This window comes from Rattus norvegicus, chromosome 19 (assembly GCF_036323735.1).
Source record: "Rattus norvegicus strain BN/NHsdMcwi chromosome 19, GRCr8, whole genome shotgun sequence".
Classification (NCBI taxonomy): domain Eukaryota; kingdom Metazoa; phylum Chordata; class Mammalia; order Rodentia; family Muridae; genus Rattus; species Rattus norvegicus.
In genome coordinates this window covers 25309815-25332150 of record NC_086037.1, presented here as the reverse complement: position 1 = coordinate 25332150, position 22336 = coordinate 25309815, and the positions used below count along the sequence as shown (strand labels likewise).

At 42.5% G+C, this 22336-nt stretch overlaps 1 pseudogene; it reads right to left on the bottom strand.

The window, feature by feature from the left end:
• Nucleotides 1-287: 287 nt before the first annotated feature.
• LOC134483283 (zinc finger CCCH-type antiviral protein 1-like) lies at nucleotides 288-3540 on the bottom strand (annotated as a pseudogene).
• Nucleotides 3541-22336: the final 18796 nt, after the last annotated feature.

The following is a 22336-nucleotide window of genomic DNA, read 5'->3' as shown; positions in this document are numbered from 1 at the left end:
AGCTTCATGTATCACATGCTGCTGTTACCAAGGTGAGGCAAAGCCTCATCCCATAGAGAGTCTGGTAGGATTTGATGGCAGGAAATAAACTCAGAACTAAAATCAATCAATTACAAACAAAGAGAATGATACAAAGAGCCAAGCAAAGCAAGAGCTGGCTTTTTTTTTTTTTTTTGAGAAGATCCACAAGACAGACAAACCACAGAGCCTATATCTAAAGTACCAAATCAGAAATGAAAAGGGGGATATAACAAAGGACACTGAGTGAATTCAACAATCATTAGGGCTTACTTCAGAGGCCTTTACTAGAGAAAAGTGAAAAATCTATTTGATACTGGTGATTTTTCTAACAGATAACAAATACCAAGTTAAATACAGATCTGGGAAGGTAATGAATAATTCCCATAAGAAAATAGATACAGTCATTAAAGGCTGCCACTCCAAAAATTAAAAATAATAATAATCAGGGCCACATGGCTTTAATGCATCCTTTCTACCAGACTTTTAATGAAGACCCAATAACAATAGTGCTTCAATTATTCCACTGAATTGAAAGAGAAGGAACATTGCCAAACTCCTTCCCTGAGTTTCTCCTTTTACCTAGAATTCCTGAGTCTGTTGCTTCTTCCATTGTCACCCCATCAATAGAACCATTTAAAATGGGATGTAATCGATGTCTGGAGCCTCATTCTTTCCCTTGACCTCCATGCGGTGTCCAGAAGGCATGCCTGTTCTCATGGACATGGATTCATCTCTTTTTGCTGCAGCAAGAAGAAAGCCAGCAGAGGAGGCAGGAGCTTACAAAGAATCAGTAGGATTTCTAGAAAAGAAGCATCCAGATCTCCATTCTCAGAAAACCCCTGGCTTGCTCTCATGTGACTGGGTCCTCAGACACCAGCAGCCTTAGATGAGACCAAGGAAAGCTGTGCAGAGTCCTGGGTCCCCAGGTTCTTGACCTCCTGAGTGACAGCTGTAGACAAGTCCTCCAGGGAATCCTTACAGCTGGTGACATCTGGACAAGGTGAACCAGATGCCAAAATGAGACATGGGAGAGAAATCCTAGGCTGTTTGGAAGGAATCAGTCTCTGCTTTTGCTTCTGTCTCTGTGTGCCCTGCTGCTATGATGTTCATGGGGAGCTCTCATGCCAGTGGGTCTCCTCCTAATGTGTTTGTTGTTGCAGATGTCCTGGATGTTCTGGACCCCATCAGAACTCAGCCCGTGCTCAGTCACGGAGGTCAGCACCTTCCTGTCCATCAGGTCATGAGACCTGAGACAGTTGAGGTAACGGCAGTTGGCCTGGGTGAAGTGCTCACAGACTTGGACTCTCTTGCATGGCTGTGGCTTCAAGCAGATCTGTTTGTGGCTGTCTCCTTTGTAGTAACTTTTGCAGGAGAAAAGCATTCCCCTGTACCAGGAAGAAGGCCGGCTCCTCTTGGTTAAGCCCAGAAAGCTCATGATTCTTCAGGACCTGGAAGCTCTGTTCCTAAAAACTTGGTGTGGATATTTGCAGAGGTTTCTCTGGGATTTTGCATAATGACTCTGTCCTAGAAGTTTGAGCTTGCAGAGGCTTGGGCAATCTGTAGCATGGTCCCTGGATGCACTTGAGATTGAAGCCACAGGCTTCAGTAGTAGCCGCCACCTACAGCGTGATCCCTGCCTGATCTCCAGTCTCCAATAGGAATAAGCAGTCTTGCCCAGCAGCTCATAGAGCTCTGCCTCTGGAGCCTGATCCTACTCTGCAGTTCCTTTAAGGTCATGCAGCCCCTGTGGGTCCACAGGATCTTGGTGATGAAACAGTCTGCCCCAGGATCCCCCATGGTGCACTATGGCTGCAGCTGCTCAGGCTTGTGAGCTGGACTCTGCTTCGTGGAGAAAGGAAACTGGAAAAGGGGATAACACATGAAATGGAAATGAAGAAAATAACCAGTAAAAATTAAAAGAATTAAAGTCATCATCTCAGGAGAATGAGTGGGAAGCCAGGTCCTTAAGCAGGCAGGTTCTCCACAACAATGCATGCTGGGTTCAAGACTGGACATGAGGTGCCCTGAGCTTGGGACTGCCAGGCTCCTACTGGGAAGAGAGCTTTCTTCTTCATTTCCGTAAGTCTCTCTAGTTTTCTTTTAAGGCTTTCATCTCATCATTGACTTTCCCAATGACCTTTTATGACAAGCCATTATGGTTAACAAGAATTAAGTAAGGGCTCATTGAGCTGTTGGTAGTTGGAGGTCTGGGGGAAGCCCTGGACAGAGAGATCTTGCCTGCCAGGGGTGGGATGTGCATGGTGGGAGGGACTAGTGGAGTGTCATTGGCCTCAGTATGCACAGGCTTGGGGCTGGTGCCTGGCTGCCTGGTGCGCCTCTGTGGCTACTTGGCCTGGGTCCCACCGCAGATGCCCATGGTGGTTGCTGGCCAGTTGTGCTTGCTCTACCTGTCCTCGGGGCTTCTGGCGGGGCTGACCACAGCCTTGAACATGGACAACCGTGGACAAAGTGGGCCGGAAATCGGAGGATCATGGGAGCATCTTCAACTTCCCCCTCCCCAAGCACTGGCAGTTGCAGCTGGAGGACAAGCCACTGTGAGTTTCCCCACATCCAGGCAGGTGTTCTGCACCACCAGGAGAGCAAGGGCAAGCACTGCTGCCACCAGTCCCACATGGGCAAGGCCTATTTGCTGACTGGCAGGGCTTCACTTTGCTCTGCCTGGCTCTGCTTTGCCTTGCTCTGCCTGTGGGCTCTCACTTCTTTGCCCAAAGACTGTTGAGATCCCGGCTTGCCTCACCTTTCAATAGGCACCTCTGTGAAGTGAGGAGAACCAAAGGGACAGAAGGCTGACCTGGCCCTGGAGACTTGTGTCTCCCCCTCCACCAAAGTGCTTTCCTCAGTTCTCCACTCTGGTTTTAGTTTGCAGGGATCCCAGCAGGTGGCAGGCTTTGCTGAGCCTCCCCTGTGAGAAGGGGACAGTGGTGGGACTTATGGTTGTGGGAAGTCTTTCAGGGAGATGCAGGCTTTCTCAAACTCTCCAACCATCCATCCAGTGCCCTCCCTGGTTCCCATTCCCTGTGTTTGTTGCGAAGTCACTTTTCGCTGTCCTGTGTGACTTTCCCTGCAGACTGGGCTCTCCTGCAGGAGAAGCTCTCACATGCTTCTTTAAAAGCCCCTGTTCCTCAGATCTAGATCAGCTGTGAAAACAGGCTTCTCCATGCCAGGGTGAGAGCTACCCCTCCCAGCTCAGAGCTGCAACACCATAGGATCCTCAGGCCCCAGTGCTGGGTGGGTCCCATGGAAGAGTTAGAGGAAAGCTTCCCTTCTGAGAAGTGACTTAACACAGAAGGTTCACAAGTGACAGTCAACCCCCAAGTATTTCTTCCAGGAGAAAGCACTCAGCTCTCCCCTTTAAACAGTTTAGGCTCCCACATGGCCCAGTTTTGTGATTGGGGAAGATTTTCTGGAGCTTAGTTGGCCAGTCAGAGTGGGGCTACATTCTTTTTTTTTTTTTTCTTTATTAACTTGAGTATTTCTTATTTACATTTTGATTGTATTCTCTTTCCCGGTTTCCGGGCCAACATCCTCCTAACCCCCCCTCTTCTATATGGCTGTTCCCCTCCCCATCCTCCCTCCATTACCACCCTCCCCCCAACAATCACGTTCACTGGGGGTTCAGTCTTGGCAGGACCAAGGGCTTCCCCTTCCACTGGTGCTCTTACTAGGATATTCATTGCTACCTATGAGGTCAGAGTCGAGGGTCAGTCTTTGGGTAGTGGCTTAGTCCCTGGAAGCTCTGGTTGGTTGGAATTGTTGTTCATATGCGGTCTTAACCCCCTTGTGCTCTTTCAGTCCTTTCTAAGATTCCTTCAACGGGGGTACCGTTCTCAGTTCAGTGGTTTAATGATGGCATTCGCCTCTGTATTTGCTGTATTCTGGCTGTGTCTCTCAGGAGAGATCTACATCCAGTTCCTGTCAGCCTGCACTTCTTTGCTTCATCCATCTTATCTAATTGGGTGGCTGTATATGTATGGGCCACATGTGGGGCAGGCTCTGAATGGGTGTTCCTTCTGCCTCTGTTTTAATCTTTGCCTCTCTATTCCCTGCCAAGGGTATTCTTGTTCCTCTTTTAAAGAAGGGGTGAAGCATTTGCTTTTTGGTCATCCTTCTTGATTTTCATGTGTTCTGTGCATCTAGGGTAATTCAAGCATTTGGGCTAATAGCCACTTATCAATGAATGCATACCATGTGTGTTTTTCTGTGATTGGGTTACCTCACTCTGGATGATATTTTCCAGTTCTATGCATTTGCCTATGAATTTCATAAACTCATTGTTTTTGATAGCCGAGTAATATTCCATTGTGTAGATGTACCACATTTTCTGTATCCATTCCTCTGTTGGGTTTTTTCCACCTTCTGGCTATTATAAATAAGGCTGCTATGAACATAGTGGAGCACGTGTCTTTTTTATATGTTGGGGCATCTTTTGGGTATATGCCCAAGAGAGGTATAGCTCAGTCCTCAGGTAGTTCAATGTCCAATTTTCTGAGAAACCTCCAACTGATTTCCAGAATGGTTGTACCAGTCTGCAATCCCACCAACAAAAGAGGAGTGTTCCTCTTTCTCTACATCCTCGCCAGCATTTGCTGTCACCTGAGTTTTTGATCTTAGCCATTCTCACTGGTGTGAGGTGAAATCTCAGGGTTGTTTTGATTTGCATTTCCCTTGTGACTAAAGATGTTGAGCATTTCTTTCGGTGTTTCTCAGCCATTCGGGTGGGATCATCCCAGGCAGGGAGGGGATCTGACTCTGCAGGCCTGGCCACCCTCTGCATTCTCCGAAAAATAATTTTTAGTCAGTTGTAAATCTGAAGTGAAACTTGTTTTTTGTCAACTCAAACGGTTGACATTTCAAGTCTCACACACCGTGTGAGAGACACACATTTATCCACAGGGGATTTGAACTTACTTCTATAGAAATGACTGTGGGCCAACAGAGGGAAAGAATTCTTGCCTTTAGCATTCTGTCTGTATCAGAGACTACATGGACTGGCTTCCTGGACAGACATGTCCAAGCAGACAGACATTGTAATGAGGGAAAACTTAGGCAAGAAATGACCTGGGGACAGTGATTTCAGATTGTGCCTTTAGCCAGGAATCTCTGTTGTCATTAAGGCAAGCAGTCTTGGGCCTGCCAAAACTTGCCAGTATTTCAGGGCTCTTACAACTGCTCCAGGCACTTCTGAGGTGAAAGCCTTTCATTAAAAAAAAAAAAGTTTATAGAGCAATATTTCTCAACCTGTGGGTGGCAACTGCTTCACAGAGATTGCATATCAGATACCTTGTACATTATGACTCATAAGAGTAGCAATATTATTTATGAAGTAGCAATGAAATAATTTTATGGAGGGGATCATCACAGTATGAAGAGCTGTATTAAAGGGTTGCAGCAGTAGGACTGTTGAGAACCACTGCCATAGAAGCTGACACATGGGAGCTGACTCCTCAGCTGAGTAGAGAACCACGACAAGGGATACGGTGTCCCACCCTAGAACCCAGAGGCAGAATCTACCCCAGGAGTCTGTGGGTCACCTTGTCTTAAATTCTCCCAGGGTCAAGAATAGCATTGATCATCTCAGCAGAGTCAGCTTGCACAGTCCACATCAGGCCCATGGCTTCCCTGTACAGAGAAGGATGTGGGTCTAAGTGACAGCCAGTGAGACTGAGGGGACCCTGACACTCATTTGCTTTGAGCTGTGGTTTCTTCACCTGTAAAATGGGGGTGTTTCTGCTGAATTGGGTTGTTGTGGAGATTAACAGAACATACAACCTGCTCAGTGTCTGCCTGGCATGGACCCTGCTGGTTAAATGGAAGCTGTCGATGATGACGAAGGTAAAAGTAGAATTTCTAGCCAGATAGTGTTAGTTGTGGGGCGCCATACAAGTGTTCTAAGCATTTTCTGATTCTAAGACCGCCTCACCTTACAACCTAAGGCTCTTGATTTAAATTTTAAAAAAAGAATAAATATAAAATACCAATATGAAAAAATCATAATCAGAAATGAGCTAATTCCTGTGAAGTCATTTAGCTTTACATTTTCTGCTTCTATTTCCAAGGCATCTAGAGTAGCACTATCCGAGATCCTAAAGCCTTCTATTATGGTGCTACCCATTCATTCCTCTCTCCTTGAGGACTTCTCAGGTGACTTACCAGAATCAGATGGCTTTTAAGATTGTTCCCATCAGGTGCGATCTCTTTGTCCATGGGCCTTGCCCAAAGCTGCAGGGCCAACCTGTTGTTTTACAATCCAAAATTCCAGACATTAATTTTACCAATGAAGTTTCAGGAGTCAGATGCTGAAGTCAAGTAAAGCTCCCAACTGTCTTTCCTGATTCACTGACCTCCCAGAAGAAGAGCAGTCCTGTTCCCTCTGAACACTTTCTTACAAATCCTTTAACTCAAAAACTTTCCATTGGTTTAGTTATCTAGATTTCCTTTCACGTTGTGTCTTGATCTGCTGGACCTAAGTGCACTTTTTACCTTTGCCATAAATGTGTGTGGTAGGTGAGCCATACCGTAATTAAGTCCATGTTTACATGAATAAACAACTCTTGCTTTAAATGTCTGTGCCATGGCCCTGCTATACCACACACTACTTTTTCAGTAAATAATACATTCTTGGAGATCACAGTGTGATCAAATATTTTGTAACATGACTTAGTAACGTTCCCTCGATTTTATAAATCAATTTCTTTGACGAGGATTCTGGGTGTTGTCTGTCAGGTCTGAGTGCATCATCTTGGGAATCCCAAGGAACATCAAACTTGGGCTTTTGAAACTGTTGCATATGGCCAACCCGGAGCAAAAACCACCCAGGAATCTACTGATACTTGACACACATTAATTCACCTGCCTTTTTCATATAGTTTATGGCAAGAGGTCACCATTCTTGACCTTGTTTCATTATAAAACGTGGTACTAGATGTAAGAGTTGGGGTCAAGGAGATCACCCCACAAATCACAAAATACCCATCTCAGATAACCATGTATGGTTTATTGAATACAAAACATCCATGAATTTCAGGACAGAATTAAAAGTCCAAACCTAAGGATAATAGAATAGAAGAGAATTTAGATTTCCAGTTTACAGGTCCAGTAAGCATATTCAGTAAATCATAGCAGAAAACATCCATAAGGTAAAGAAAGAAAAGAACATGAGGGTACAACAAGCCTACAATATGCCAATTTAATCATACCAGAAACAATTCCTCCATTAACATAATAATTAAAACACTGAATGCACAGATCAAAGAAAGATCATTAGAAGGGGTAAGGTATAAATAACCAGTAACAAATAAGTTCAGACCTATCTGAATTACACCAGACTTCTCAACAGAGACTCCAAAAGCCAGAAAATCTTGGGCAGATGTAATGCGGACCAAGGATCCTATACCCAGCATAATTCTCAATCACCATAAATGGAGAAACCAAAATATTTCATGACAAAACCAAATTTAAACAATATTTTTCTCTAAGAAAGCACAACAGAGGATTGTAGTAGGGAAACTCCAAGACAATGAGCTAAACTATACCCAAGAAAAACCAAGAAATAAATCATCTCTCAATAATTTCAAAAAATGAAGCACACAATCACCATTTCACCCATAACCAGAAAAAGAAGAGAAAGCAGCAACTATTGGTCTTTAATATCTAACCAGACCCTCTGTCACCAATCCCCCAGCTCCTAGGGAATAAACTGCCAGCCAAAGTATATACAGGGTCTATGGTTCTAGGTAACTGTGTAGAAGGGGACTGATTTAAGTGGCACCTATGTGGTGGGAGGCCATTGACTACGCTGAGGCCTGTTGCCCACCAAAAGTAGATGCTGGAGTTGTGAGGTGGGAATGGATATATGTAGGTGGGGGAACACTGTCATATAGGCAAAGCTGAGCAGAAATAGGATGTAAGATATGATGAGGGGAGTGTGGAAAGCAGGACAACAGTTGAAATGTAAATAAATAAAATAACCAATTAATAAAAAAATAGCCAAAAATAAAATAAAAAGTGAAAAGGTAAAAGAAAACTTACACCAAAACAAAACAAAAGAAATCCTTGTAGTGGATTGGCCTAATTCTGCTTGTATTTTAATGCTAATATGTAGAACTCAAGACTGGTTAACCTCCAAAAACTGACCCTGCTCCCAGTTAACTGTGATTATAAAGAAGCCAACAGCCAACAGCTGCACAGCAGAGAGATGTGGGGGGTGGGGGGAGCTTTGAGGGCTTTGCTAGAGAGGATCATGAGGAGGGAAGAAGGAGGAAGAAGCTGACAGAGAATAAAGGAAGAACATGTGTGATGGAGAGGAGAGAGGAAGAGGACAGCAGCCATGGTTAAGGGAGAGGAGAGCCTGGTCCTGAGGGCTGTCCAAGTGCAACAAAGAGCAGCCAAGATGCTACACAGTCAGTAAGAGTTGAGCGTTATTGTTTGGAAAGTAGATCTGATACCATGGAGGGCAGGCAGCTGCCCAGCTACTGTGCTGATTAAGGCATATGATGAATAAATTTACAAAATATGTATAACCAGTAAGGAGCTCTATAGAGGATCCTAAAAGGAATACTTTAGTTTGAAGAGAAGGATAAAATACCAGAGGAAACAGGAAATAATTTAACAAAACTAGAACAGTCAATCAAAAGAAGCCAATAAAACCCACAAAAATTAACAAAATTAAATACATAGGTTTAAATAATATTTGCACGTTACTAAACTCAATTCCCCAGTAAACAGACATACATTTAGCCAGAAACAGGATCACCATCATGAGAGATGTAGAGGATATACTAGGGAAACAGACCTAAGACACAGGTCCCTATAGCAATTCTATGCAGTTTCTCTATCCAGCTGACAGAATAGATTTCAAACCAATCCTGTCCTGAAGATGTAAGGACATTCATTTCATACTTTGCAATTACCAAAAGATACTACAATTCTAAATATATACATATTAAACACAGCAGTCACAAATTTAAATATATAATTATCAGATAGATGTGAAATTACCCATTAGCTATAATAGTGGTTGTGATTGTTTTTAATAGTCTATTCTGACCACTTGGCAGATCACATGCAAATAAACAAAAGAGGAGGAGCAGAATTCAGTGACATCATCAGTCAAATGGACCTAACAAACTACACTGAACTATACATATATTTTCTATCAGCCTGTGGATCTGTCTCCAAAATTGACCACGGATTAGGACACAGAAGAGCCCTCAGGAAAGATAAGAAAGCTGAAGTAGTGTCACGCATTCTATCTAAGCACAAAGGAATCAAACTGGTATCACACAATAGAAAGTGCAGTCAGTACACACTCTCGTGGAAGGTCAGCAACACAAACAACACACTACTGAAAGGGCCAAGGGAGAACACATAAGGAAAAATTAAAATTCCTAGAAATGAGTGACAATGAAAACACAACCACCACAGATCTATGCGATACAACATAGTTTTAGGAATTATGTTGCAGTCAGCAAAGCCAGAGCAGTGGACCCATCTAATCCCTTTGTCATGCATCAGAAGTAGAGAATGTGGACTGTGCCCTGTTGGGTTAATGCCTTGAACTGGCTCACCACATTCCCAATTTCCCTTTGCAATGATAACATATTTTTGGCATTACACATTGGATGTATGCAATTTGCCTTTTGATTTCATAGGGGAATAATTAAGGGACTTCCTGGAGGGTCGAAAAGCACTGTGGATAAACTGTGTAGAGACTGAAAGACTACAGGGGTTTTGGAAGCTGAGCTAATGTATTTTTATTATGATATGTTTAAGAACCTATGGGGAATTGGGAGTGGAATATGGTGATTTGAATGATAATGGCCCCCATAAACTCACATATATGAATGTTTGTTGCTGGTTAGTGGAAATATTCGGGAAGAATTATAAGATACGGATTTGTTGGAGGAGTGTATGGGATTGGGCTTTGAGGTTTCCAAATTCAACACCATCTATAGTTAACACTAGCTTTCTCTGTCTCTGACTTGCACATATGATGTAAGCTCTCAGCCTGTTCTCTAGAAACATGGTGTCCTACCTCCTGCCGTGTACCCCAGCATAATATTCATAGACTCATGATCCTTGAAACTGTAAGCTGAAATAAACTCTTTCTTCTACAAGTCCCCTTGCTCATGGTGTCTCTTCACAGCATAGAAAAGAAACTAAGATTGGAAGGAACAGTTAAGTGAAAAATTTCTCAATAATATCCTGGAAAATAAAATCCAGACATTTACCAAAAGTGTCAGGTACCGTGATCAAGCTGGCTTGACTGCAGAGGTGCAAGAATGTTTCAACAAATACAAATGAATAAACAATTCACCACAGAAAACCAAGAACAGGAAACACATGATCACTGCAGTAGAGGCAGACAATCTCTTTGGCAAAATCCCACAGTGATTAATGCAAAAGTCCTGGAGAATCCGGGATATGGAGAAGACATACCTTAACATTATAAAGGTGATATGCAAGGCCAATAGCATCCTAACTGGAGGAAATCATAATGGATTTCCACTAAAATCAGGAATAAGTCACAGATGTTCATTCTTTTCATCTAATTCAACTAGTATGTGGAGTCTTATCCAAACAATATGACAATAGAGAGATGGAAAGGCATGTTAATACGAAAGAAAGCAGTCAGAGTATTCTCATTTGCCGGCGATATGATCCATATATAAAGACCACGAAACCACTAGCAAACTCCTATGGCTCATGGACACATTCACTAAAATCACAGTAAAATCAATAGAACTCCTGTATACCAACAATAAATATGACGAAAGAAGCCAAGAAAACAAACCCATTCAGAATAAAAATCTTGTAATATCTAAGGAAGTAAAGACTTGTTAAAATGAAATCATTAGGAAAAATAAAAAAAACTGAAGAAACCAGAAAATGAAGAGGCCTCTCATTTTCATGTATCAGTATGATTCATATTATTATATTGTATCCTACCAGAGTCATCTACAGGTTTAAATCCATCCCATTATAATCCCATTACAGATCTTCATGGGAATGAAAAAAAATCTCAGAACTCACATGAAAGCACAACTGAGCAGGGCAGTCAGACACTGCTAACTAATAAGACAGTAAAGCACTGCGGGAGGCATCACCTTTAATGATTTCACCTTCATTTTGGGGAATAGTAAAAAAGAAAAACCAGCATGTTAATATCATGAGAGCAGACACAGTGTCTAATGGAATAAAATTGAAGAGCCTGATATTGGCCTATGTTCTTATCAGCATTTGGGTTTTGAGAAAAAGGAAAACAAACAAACAAAACAAAAAACTCACAACCCCCCCTCCCACCACCACACACAAGTGCAGTTTTCAACCTGTGGGTTGCAAGCCCTTCAGGGAACAACCACATATGAGACATACTTTATACATGCTATTTACATTACAATTCAAAACAGTAGCCACCTTACATTTATGACTTAGCAATGAAATAATTTGGTAGTTGGGGTTGGTTACCACAATGTGAAGAACTGTATTCCTTGAGTTGTTCTTGGTCATAGTATTTTTCTGCAGTAACAGAAATGTGACTGATATATAAACTGGTACCGAAGTGAGTGGAGATGTTTGTGAGGAATCTCTTGATTTTTTGGAGGAGGGTGGGAGACTTTGGATTGGGAAAACTGTTGAATTATTTAAGGAGATCTTAACAGTTCTTTTAGTTTGCCACATGGGAGACATAAGTATTGTGAGTCTGTGCAAAATAGAGCCTCTCTGATGAAACTTCAAAGGATGGCAGGAACTCAATTGGTGACTGGCTTAGAAGCAATTGATATAATTTTGGCAAACAATCTGTCTCTTTACTGCCTGTTTACTAAGAAGTGACCTGAAGATAAATAAAAAGCTAATTGACTAATTGTTTTGAGCAAACTTCAAGGGGTAGATATCCGGTGACCTTCCTCATATGGTAAGAATGTATGTTTGTATTTTTCATTGTTAATGTAGCCAGGACTTCAGTTAATCCCGCCACATTCAGGGTCTGGACGCATAGGAAACTGCAAGATCTCCCAGGATTTGGAAAATGTCCCAATTGTTGTAAGGTCCCCAAAACATGTTGTCACCCCACATACATTGGGAAGCAACTTAAAGGAACATGACCCCCTCATTCTCAAGAGGAAGGGTGGGTGGGTGGTTATTTGTCTACCGTGGGCTGTAGATGATTATTGTCAGTTAGGGGGTTGGTTGCAAGTTCTTACTGGCCATGGTCAGGGAGGAAAAAGTAAAGCAGATTCGAATCAGGGGTGTCTTTCTTCCTTTCTCTTTCTCTCCTCAATTCTCTGTCTAATGTTGTGGGAAATCAGGAGAAGGGACTAAAATGACAAAATCATAGATCGCTGTATCTCTATTTATACTAGAAAGCAATACCAAGTCTCAAATATTTTAGGATGGCATGGATTTTTGAATGATGATAGAATTTAAAATTGTACTTGCATAAATGATTCAATTCATTTTTAAGATATAAGTATATGCAACTTATTCACAATGTGGTGTAAAATTCTAATTTTATAAAATTACTACTGCACACTGCCGTGGATAATTAAGGAATTCAAGCTAGTACTTTCCAACTATAAATAATCAGTCTTCCAGTCATGTTAGGTACTGCTTTAGTTAGGTACAGAAATAAGCTTTATTTAACTTCCTGTGTATGTTTTTAAAGTTAAGTAGGAAGTAAATCCCTTGGGAAAAAAAGCCACATTTGTCCACTGAGATAGACATTACATACAAAGGTGGTTCTCAAATCCTTTAGAGATCTGAAGAATCTGCCATTTCAGATGTCCTAATAGTTAAAGGCTTTTCACAGTGGGAGAGACCTCAACTCCTGGTAGTGTCCCCAATCTATTCTGAAAAAGATGATGGGCTCTAAAGAACCATTGGGTGAAATACTACCTACTTACCTCTACTGCTGCCAGAAAGCTGTCCAGACTGTGCAGAAGTTGATCATGGGGAAGTCTGTGTCCCAGTTTTTGGAAAAAAAAATAGGATAGTCCTTCAAGTGACCTGCTTCAAAGGATTGTTGTCAGAGCTCCTGGCCCAGTGAGTTGAAGGTGGATGCCTCAGTGACACAGGAATATTTGCTGACTGACTCCCAGGGTAGCCAACCATTTCTGTTATTTCTTAGGTTTGGAAGCTGTTTGCTCTGAATTTCCTTTTTTTCAGGCAATATTTCTCCTCCTCAGATCTTGGATGGGGTTGAAGATTAGATAGTTTAGTCTTAACCTTTTCTTGTTATGAGAATCAGAAAAACAAACTTGTTCACCATCGTGCAGAAATGTGACAGCCAGGAACCTGGACAGGAACAGGGTGGACATGGGAGGCTCAGAAAGCAGGGCTCTATGGACACTCCACAGCAGTATAAAAACTCCTGTGATAACCGCTCTGGCACCATAAGTCCTGAGAGAGGATGGGGATGCCAGGAGAGTGTGCGTGGTCTGCCCACTGCCTGGGACTTTTAAAAGCTTGTACCGGGGGTTGGGGATTTAGCTCAGTGGTAGAGCGCTTGCCTAGGAAGCGCAAGGCCCTGGGTTCGGTCCCCAGCTCCGAAAAAAAAAAACAAAAAAAAAAACAAAAAAAATAAAAGCTTGTACCACCCCCGAGCACATAGAAGAGCTTGAGCAGAAAGAGGCCGATGCCCAGAAGCCGCTGCTGTGGTAGGAGGCAGTTATGGCGGTTGGAGGTGGGGGTAGAGGTGGAGGAGGGATGGGAGAAGACCGAGGAGTTTCCCCAAAAGACAAGAACAGACACCATCCTTACTACTCCAGAACCCACGCCAATCCCACACCACCCCTAAAATGCCCAGTCCACTGCCAAACCTCCCCATGCCAAGCATTCACAGCTTCATCCCCACTGTACTTATTTCTTATTTTTTTTAACTTCTTATTTATTCTCTGTGAACCTCACATCCTGCAGCTCAACTCCATTCATCTGCCCTTCCCTCAGGTCTGCACTTCACCCTTGCATCCTGCTCTAAATCAGAGCAAAAATAATCTTCATGTGGAAGCTGAATAAAGAAAAAGAAAAAGAAAATTTGTATGCAAAAAATGTGTCAAATTTTAAGGATGAAAGACATAAACGCTTAAATTGTTTGGAATTAATGAAAGTACATTTGGTCTCAGAAGACTTATTATGGTTAATAAATGCAAGTTATGATAGATAAGGGATACAAAGCTTAAAAAGTGATAGAAAATGATTTAGGTACAAAATTTTAGACTAATATAATTTAGATAATGAAGTACCTTCTCCAATTTTGCAAAATACGAATGGACAGAATATTGTGACAGTAATTCTTACCTGATGCATCTCATAAGTTTTCTTATTTTATCTAGCTTATTAATGTTAAATTAAAGGTATTTCTTGGAGTAAAAGGGGAAATGCTGAGGTGACCTCCCTTTGTACTAAGGTGTGTCAACTTTCAATTGTTAGTTCTGTACTGGCAGTGAGCTAAGTGCTGGCAGGATTTCTCTTGTCATTTCTATGTCCCATCATCAGCTTTGCTATTTTGTGGATGTTTGTCCTTCTCACCAGCTCAACAGAAGCTAAGAGATGTATCAGGTGTTGTCTCACTGCCGATTGGATGTAATAAAGATCTGATGGCCAAGAGCTGCGTCAGGAAGTATGTGGGCAGAACTTCCGGGCATAGAGAGGGACATAGGCAGAGGCAAGCTGAAGCAGGAGATTCAGAATAGACATGGGCAGGAAGAGATATGGAACAGACCACGGCAGAGGGGTAAAGAGCTAAGCAGCAGGTGGGTCTCAATGGTAGAAAAATGGGGTTAATTTTTAGAGAAGATGAGGGACTGCCCAGTGAAAGGCCTAAGATTCAAACTATGTTCGAATTCTCCATGTCCCATTTACATCTCAGGCAGCTCTGTGAAAATAGTACACAATACAGTATTAACATGGCTTTGAGCCTGTGGTTTGGTTACTTTTGGTCACTGTTCCTCAAGACTGCAGGAGAAGGAACAACACACAGGGCAAACACATGAAAACCATGTGCAGCTTAGAGTGGAAAAGATCACTAAGAAGTTTAATGTCACAGCAAAGTCATGTGCTGAAGAGGAGGGTGACATAGTTAAGGAGATGAATGTTATTAACGATAAGCCTCCTGCCTCTGTGCTGGAGAGAAGTGGAAGGTGTCCTCAAGGCAAGACTCTTACCAATTAAAGTTCCAACTTGGAAAAGGGAGCTCAATAGATTTCGTGCTCCTACAAAGCAAGTGCATAGGGAAGCTGCTGCAGTTGTCATCCAAGCAGGCAGCTGACAGGTCAGTGCACCTCATGTGGCACAGAATTTGGAGGAAAAAAGATTTTAAGATTCAGGATGACATGAACAGGACCAGGCGACTCTCGCATTTATGTTTTTATTATTTGAGGCTTGAATTAGAATGATACTCATAGTCTCATGTTTTTTTAGTTTTCTTTCATTATTTTATCTACATTTCCAATTTATCTCCCACTCCATGTTCCTCTACATGACCCCCTCTTCTGTCCCCCCACACCCTCTCCCTATGAGTTTGCTCCTCCACCCGCCAATTCACTCCCACCTCAGAGGCCTAAGTTCCAATATCATGGTTCATGAAGCTTCCTCAGAAACAAGGTTCTCCCGTCCCAGTGATCCCAGATAAGCTAGTCCTCTGCTACATATCTACCTGGAGACATGGGCACACCCTGATTCTTTTATTAGTTACCTTAGTTAAGGTGTCTCTTCACAGCAATAGAGCAGTGACTGACAGGCTTAAATTCACTTTGCATCCCAATTGCTGTCCTTTCTCTTGTTACTTCTCTCCCATAGTTCCTCCCCAATGTCCTCACACCATCTCCTCTGAGAGAGTAGAGGAATATCCCTCAGAGTGTGCCTCCACCAAGACACATCAAGTTTTTGTAGGGCTGGTGCACCTTCTCCCACTGAGGCCAGGGAAGACACCTGAGTTAGGGTATCAGATTTCACAGACAGGCAAACCTTTGGGGATAGCCTCGGCTCCACTTACTTACAACAGTGTATGTAATACTGTATTAAACTTAGTAAGGTTTATTTACCTTCACCTAGCAACTCATCCTGAGAAACAGTGCTCTGGCCTGATGCTTTTGTGTTCAGCCCTATCTTCCTCTTTCTTCTGTGCTTACCACTGTAACACAGGAGAAGCTTCTAATATTAATGTTGCCAGATCTTTCCGGTCTTGGGGGATAATTCTATTCTGAGTTGTATATGGATGTAATATCTTCTTTACATATGATGAATGTATACTTCAGGAAAGGACTGCTTCCTTGTTTCTATTAAGATCTAATATGACTAAAGGATTCTGATTAATATTCCAGAATCGTAGGCCACCAGGTTGGTATGTCATCACTCACTGAAGTGAGGTGAATTTTATAACACCTTTTGGCCACCCACTTTCAATGTCATTATGTGGTATTGCCTTAGGTTCTTTTCTACATTCCCCTGCCTTTGGCTGAGTATATGTTTGAGGTCTCTCTGTGACTGTGCAAAGGAGTAAGAGCTAGGGCTGGGCCACAAAATAAGAAAGTACTTGTTCATCCAAAACAAAAACAAAAAACAAACAAACAACCAAAAAAAGCTCTAGGGTAAAATATCGGTGCTAGTGCTGAACTGAACTGTCAGAGGTAATTTTTTAAAGTAAATAACACTATCTTGGGGCTGATAATATGAATCAAATATCCTGCAACATAAGTTTGCAATGTTGCCTGCATTTTATAAATCAAGTCTGACCACCGTTTTGGTTCTTTCCAATCATGTCTGAGTGCATCATCACGGGAACCCCAAAGAAAATCAGAAATGGGTCCTTGAAGCTGATGCACAGGGCCAGTATAGACCTGAATATTACAGAGGACACCTTGATTCTTAACACAAGGGATCATTTCTCCATTCCTCTTGTCACATAATTTATGACAAGATGTCACCTTTCCTAACCTTAGCTTCTTTTCCTAAGTGCTGCTGAAGGGAAGATTTGGTGTCAAGAGGTCTGGACTCAGACCACAGGAACACTGAATTCATTTAAATAGGTGTAGTTTATTGAATGCACACACCAATACATTTCAACCAGAGCAACAGCTCACAACTGTGTACTGGACATTGCTAGGCCCAGCTCATTGCAAAATCCACATGGGCTAAAGCACAAGTGCTGGAAATGCTGCTGTCTATGGGCCCTGACTCGGGTCATTTTACACATAATTGTTCCTATTTTCCTTGAATCTAATGGGTCCTATGTGAAGCTCATAGTTGGGGAACTTGTTAAGATTAACAAACCTCGTAACATACAGAATATAACAGGGTATGTGACCAGCACCACACAGTTCAATAGGTTTTTTTGTTTTTTATTAGTTTGTTTGTTGGCATCCATGATGTGGAGGCGTATTACAGAACAATAAGAAAGAGCTGGCTGCTGTGTAACAAATTTGCTGCTATTAAGGTAGGTACGGGGGCAAGACCTCAGCAACAGCCCTTAAGATGGAAAGGAGATGATGTGTTTGATACCTGAAAGGAGCTGCCTCAGCTGTGTTTCTCTGCCTGCTCAGTGCCCATTCACCATCACTCTGTCCCTGAAGAGGACCTCAAGGTCTGCCCCCTGCTGCCTGTGAGCCAGGACTAGGCACAGAAAGGCAAGGCCACAGCACTGGTTTCCAATTCCTCAGTAATGCTGGATTTCCAATAATGTACTTGTATACACAAATACAGTGTGGTAAGTTACAATATATACTAATCATTTCTTACATAGGACAACAGTTGATTGACTAAAACTAATTCTATTTTAAAAAAAGAAAAGAATCCTGGCTCTTGTGGAAATATACAAAGAAATATCTACGATTGTGGGCAATGAATTCTGCCATGGACTGAACTCAGAAAGGTGGGGTTGTGAGAAAGATGCATGGTCAAATAGCCCACCAGGTTCACATTGTGTCAACTTGATTTAATCTAATGACAAAGAAGTGGAGTATCTCTGATGGCTTCCTTCTAATCCCTTGAAAGGATCCCTGGGGATTGGCCTCAGTACATCACACTTCTTGATGGGGCAACAACACTCAAGGAAGCTTGAGATTGTCATAGGCACAGTATTATGCTACATATACAAAGTAGATAATACTACGATGTTCAGATGATGATATCCATTTGTATGCACTCTTAAGGTGAACCTAAGGAAAGAGAGATCAAGGTCCTTAGAATGGAAAGATCAGTCCCAGTTTTTTTTTTTCTACCATTCCAAACTGAACGACTGGTAGGGAGAGAATGGTAGATAATCGAGAATTGGTGGATGATGCTTTGAATGCAGGGTGGGTTTCTGTGCTGGTTTTAGACAGGGTCTCAAGTATCCCATGTTGCCCTCTCCCTGGATGGCCAGGTTCACTTTGAGCTCAGATAAACCTCCTTCCACTTTCCAATAGATAGGCTTACAAGAGTGGCTTCCAAGGACTGTGAGGACAGCATTAGCCTTTGACAGTTGAGGTGTGTAACCCACAACTATAGTTTTAGCCACGTTTTCCCATGTCTACCAGCTATTTCAGATTGTTGCTGTTCTATGCCTGACAATCGGGGACACAGAAAAAAAAAACTGATAGAGAGCAAGGACATGGTGATCACATCCTTACCTCTTCTGTACGTTCTGGATGAGGTTTGTTAAAATTCCAATATTGCAAAAAGCTTTATATAGGGCCCATCTCATCAAGGGTCACTGTGTACTGTTCTATCTAAAATGTCTAATCAGAACTGACAACCATATAACACTTCCTGCAGTCCTCATATGAGAAACTTGGGATTTTGTTTTGACTTTTTCTTTTCTCTGTCTCTCTTATTTTTTGCTATATAAGTTGAGAGAAAGATAGTTAGGGCCATGAATTTGCCCCCAAAATTTGAACTATGGATATGATCAATCAATGTTAGTGTGTGCATTCTGTAAAGTATTCATTTTTCACTATGATAGATGCTTTTGTGTTTGGTGTGGTGGCCATTTCCCAGTGTACAGGTGCTGGGACCTTGCTCTATCCACTTAATGATGTTTATAGCCTCATTTTAGACCTTTCTGTGCACCCCCTATATCTCTTGACTATTTTATTTTTTTGATAGAAGCTCATGGTATATCTTACTCAGGCCTGTGAGCAGTGCTCCTTTGGCGACATTGGTGCAGAGAGGAGAACCCCACCACCAGCATGAGGTTCCCTTCACTGCTGGCTCCAATATTGCACTTTCCTCTGCCAACTGGTCTCCACACTTTTCCTAGCATTTAAAGACTTCAACTCTTTCTCCTAAGGAATTTTCTGGCAATTGTCGATTGCTAAGCACATGACTTCATGAGTGTTCCCCTAACACACACCCATGTTGTAACCTACCATGCAGACTATTTCTTGATGTGATATAAAGCACCTGTACATAATGAGACAGGAGAACTTTTGACTGAATATTCAAGCTGGTGTGAAATCTCAGGAAGCTTTAATGGCTAACATTGGTGAATGAGGACAATTTGAGTTAGTGAGACATTTTGGGGCAAGATATGGAAGGAAACATTCATTTAGATGCATAGGGATTACTAAGGTTTTTTATACTCAAGCCTTGAGGAAAATTTGGCTTTGGAAGCAGGAGATGCTCAGTGGCTCTCCCCAGGAAAGTCTCCTGGAAAGGGCACCTCAGCTTATGCTCAGTACAGGGAGAACATTAGCAGGGAGGCAAAGTCTGCTCCCCATGACATCAGCTGTCCCTTCTTGGACATTCTATTGTCTCCTAGAGAGTTCTGGCATCCTCTGTGATGTCACCAGACATCAGTGACAACCAGTGCCCTAGTTTCTCTCAGTCTGAGTCTGGCAGTTACAAGCTAAGACATGTTTTCCCGTCTTCGCAAGCGTTTTGGGAGGGGGAACGTCGATTGTGGAGAGACTAAAGTGAAGGAGTTTGGCCTTTCGTCTCAAAGTAATGATGGAGAAAGACAGCACTTCTGGGGAATGTTTAGTAAGTTCTGGGCAGTATATTTTGAGCTCCCTGTCAGGGGGGCTGCAGGCTTAAGCTGACCTTTCTAGCAATGGGCCACAACAACTGGAGCATCTGAAAAGGAATTGAATTTTCATGAATATCACAATTCCTGAAAGTCAGGATTTCAGAACTTTAGTTTCCCCAACCCCACAGGGAGTATATGGTAAGGCCAATGCTATTATCCTGTGAATTTCTGGCCTTTACTTTTACAGTGAATTTGTTAGGTTACATTGATATAATAACACGATCAGGAGTCATGGAGGGTCCACCTTTTCTGAGTTTAGACAGGGCAGCAATGTATTTCACTCTCATTGCTTCTTTAAATACAGTGGATATCTGACAATAGTAACAGGGAGAAAATTGTGCTCCAGGCAATAAGCTTATGTTCTTAGACGACCTCTGATTTCTTCTAACTGGCAGGGTCATCATTAGCTTTATATATTAGAGGTTGTGTGTTACAAACATTTTTCTAAAATACCAAAAATGTTTGGAACATGTGGACCAAGATTCAGCCTGTAACCTATTGGAACTTCTGGGGCATTTGTTATTTCATATAGGGGAATTGATAAGTCTATTGAATATGTCCTTCCTGGAAATGTGTTTTAAATCCAAAGTTGTTGGCCTAGAGTATCAGGGTAGGACATCTGAGTGTCTCCAATCAGTCAAGTTTAGTGGATGGTGAATTTATCATCTGAGTTCTGAAACCACAGGGGTGAGGGTCCTGAAATAAAGCTGTACCCTGTTCAGTTTATGATAATCCTGGAGAAGCCATCTCCATGGTACATGTAAGCACGTGATTTCCGGCATAGGGAACACCTGGCTGCTTACATCTCTTGGTCTCTATAGAGTAGTGGGAGAACTGAGATCCACTGAGGACGCCTCTTAAGGATAGACCAATCGCCTAGCAGTGACACTGGGTTCCAGGCTTGTTCTCCTGTTTAGGCCTAACTGTGGTCTATGTACACTCTATGCATTCTCCCCATGCAGGTTCACTTGTGTTCTTCTACCTACAGACACTGGGAGAGAAACATCATCCCCTGGCACTGAACTAAGCGAGAATCAGGCCAAGAAGGAAAAGGAGAGGCTGATTAAAGAGCTGCAGCTCATTACCGAGGAGAGAAATGACCTGAGAGATCGCCTGAGGTTTCTGACAGAGAGATCCATGAAGAACAGGTATGAATCGCTCCAAATGCTCTTGTTTCATTCCTGGGTCTGCAAGGTCACCTTCATCTTATCCTATTAAGGTTTTGGGTTCTAGAAAGCTGTGCCTCCCTAACCACCCTGTGCTAAACCTCACCTCCCATATAGAGGAGATTCAGAACCTTGACCCTTCCTGAGGGGCGAGATGGAAAATGGACTCATCTGCTTCCATTTATTGAAAAGCAGAACTTGTGGTCTGAATGAAGAATTCGGGGATAAAGTCAGGGAGAGTGAGTGTCTAGTGTGCATTTGCAAAGCCCTTGACAGCTGGTGGCTTTGCAAGATTGTAATTGCAGTGAGTTTATGGTGAGTCTCTGTACTTGCTAGGCAGGGACTGAGTGCTGGAAGATCCAGGCAGCAACCTGAGGGGCCTGGTCCCAAACAGTTCATCTCAATGCTTGACTAGAAGTTGTCAGGCTCAGGCCTGTTTGTTATTGTCTGTGTGTCTGTGGGAGCCCCTCGGACACAGCAATGGTGCATGATTTTCTCCTGGTTCTCACAGTGCTCTCTGTTTCCATATTTGCTTTTCTCTTTCTCTGACTCTGTTTACATTTCTCTTTGTTTTGTGGGTGTGTCTCAGTCTGTGAGTCTGTGTGTGCATACATCCAAATGCATATGCACAACTGTTATATGTTTATATTTCCCTCCACACCCGGAATATAGGAGTCTATGTCTTGGCCTAAGTATTTTTTTTTTTATTCTACTCAAAAATATTCTTTTTCTTTCTTTTTTTTTTCTTTTTTTTTTTTTATTAACTTGAGTATTTCTTATATACATTTCAAGTGTTATTCCCTTTCCCGGTTTCCGGACAAACATCACCCTCCCCCCTACCCTTCCTTATGGGTGTTCCCCTCCCAAACCTCCCCCCATTGCCACCCTCCCCGCATAGTCTAGTTCACTGGGGGTTCAGTCTTAGCAGGACCCAGGGCTTCCCCTTCCACTGGTGCTCTTACTAGGATATTCATTGCTACCTATGGGGACAGAGTCCAGGGTCAGTCCATGTATAGTCTTTAGGTAGTGGCTTAGTCCCTGGAAGCTCTGGTTGCTTGACATTGTTGTACTTTTGGGGTCTCGAGCACCTTCAAGCTCTTCCAGTTCTTTCTCTGATTCCTTCAAC